This window comes from Capricornis sumatraensis, chromosome 16 (assembly GCF_032405125.1).
Source record: "Capricornis sumatraensis isolate serow.1 chromosome 16, serow.2, whole genome shotgun sequence".
NCBI lineage: Eukaryota > Metazoa > Chordata > Mammalia > Artiodactyla > Bovidae > Capricornis > Capricornis sumatraensis.
Window position 1 is genome coordinate 83106657 of NC_091084.1, and position 2235 is coordinate 83108891.

The following is a 2235-nucleotide window of genomic DNA, read 5'->3' on the forward strand; positions in this document are numbered from 1 at the left end:
GAATCAGGGTCTCCTGCATTGCAGGCAGATTCTTTACCAACTGAGCTATCAAGGCAACAATTAGTATTTCCATTTTTAACAAGGAATGAAATATTTTGATGAACATGTGAGTTAATATGAATATGTAAGTTAATCTATCACTTGGCCAAGACTCCATAACTAGTAAATAAAAGGACTGGGAATTAATTCTAAATTTCTATGCTCTAAGGATTGAGTTTTCTACTCAGTATATCTCCAGAATTAACTTGCATGAATTAAAGCATAATAAAACTCAACTCCCACGTCTGTCAGACAGCTAGCACTATAATGCTCCAATCATGGTGCTTAGAGAAGCAGCTGGGGGAGAAAGAGAAACTAGAGAAGGTCCAGAGGACAGCTAAACCTTGAGTGGTGAGGATGAGATGGAACATCATAAAGTATCTGGAACAAGTTTGCTTACTTTTGAGAACACTAACTCAGCATCAAAGGATTTTCATAGAGGATGGTCTCCATTAGGATTCTATGTCCATGGAAAATTGAAGGAAAGAAGGTAAATTCAGAGAAAGGAATTTTCAGGTGTTCTAACTGGCAAATGGCTTGATACTGCCATAGCAGCATTTTCAAAGTAGGCAGACCTGATTTAAACAGAGGATGCCAACACAGAATGGATAAAAAACACAGTTCTTCCCTCCCCTTCATCCATGCACTGAGAGAGCAGCTCCTCCTCTGCAGACACTGGAGTGCACTTTTCTACCCCTTGAATCTGGGTTTTCCATGCCAGTGGTCAACGGGACATCAGCACACATGATTCAGGAGACTTTCGAAAAGCATCTGAGATGCGAGAGTCCACCAACTGCCAGATATGTGACCGCGGGCGTGTGTGCTAAGTCGCTTCAGTCGTGTCTGACTCTTCGTGACCCCATGGACTGTAGTCCGCCAGGCTTCTCTGTCCAGAGGGTTCTCCAGGGAAGAGTACTGGAGTGGATTGTCATGCCCTCCTCCAGGGGACCTTGCCAACCCGGGAACTAAACCAGCGTCTCTTTTGTTTCCTGAATTGGCAGGCGGGTTCCTTACCATAAGAGCCACCTGGGAAGCCCAGATATGTGCCAGAAGTCGCACTAAATCACCTAGCTACGGTCCCTCCACCAGCTAACCACAGACGCATGAGAAAGCCGGACAGAGGAGAGCTGAGCTGGACCACCCGGTAGACTCACCCAACAGAACCCAAAGCACTGTGAGCTATAGCAAATGGTGGCTGTTTGAAGCCACTGAGTCTTCAAGCGGTCTGTTCACAGCTAAGCTAATAAAGGTCCGTCTAGTCAAGGCTATGGTTTTTCCAGCAGTCATTACAGATGCAAGAGTTGGACCATAAAGACAGCCAAGCGCGGAAGAACTGATGCTTTTGAACTGTGGTGTTGGAGAAGACTCTTGAGAGTCCTTTGGACTGCAAAGAAATCAAAGCAGTCAATCCTAAAGGAAATCAACCCTGGCTATTCATTGGAAGGACTGATGTTGAAGCTGAAACTCCAATACTTTGGCCACCTGATTGGAAGAACTGACTCACTGGAAAAGACCCTGATGCTGGGAAAGATTGAAGGCGGGAGGAGAAGGGGATGACAGAGGATGAGATGGTTGGATGGCATCACCAACTTGATGGACATGAGTTTGAGCAGGCTCTGGGAGTTGGTGATAGACAAGGAAGCCTGGTGTGTTGCAGTCTATGGGGTCCCAAAGAGTCAGACGCAACTGAGCAACTGAACTGAACTGAGCTGAAGCTAATAAACTCAGCTGGCAAAAAACGAAAGTGACAGGCTAAATAGACACGTCTGCTTCAAGACGTAGCTAATTAATTCTGTGGCCTGGGTTTTGTTTTCTACCTGTTTGAAGACAGAGAACTAGAATACATGTCCATAAACCTCATTTATTTGAGAATTGAAATGTCTTTATAGACCATTTAGTCCAACCTAATAGGTGCACAGATAAGGAGGCTTGCCCAAGATCACAGTGAGTTCCTGACTGAATCAGGTCTACTGGGCAGATCTCCGAACCCCAGACCTGGGCCTTTTACTCACTAACCCTCTGGAGACCTTGGCCAGTCCGGAGATTCCATGGCTATGACTCAGCGGTTCTGTAATTCCAAGGCAAAGCACAACAATGGCGGTGCTTCCGACGGCCTCGTACAGAAGAGCATGGCCTAGGCTGAAGCATCAGCTAATCCATCTTTAGGTTTCACTTCAGAATCTCAGCTACGCCATC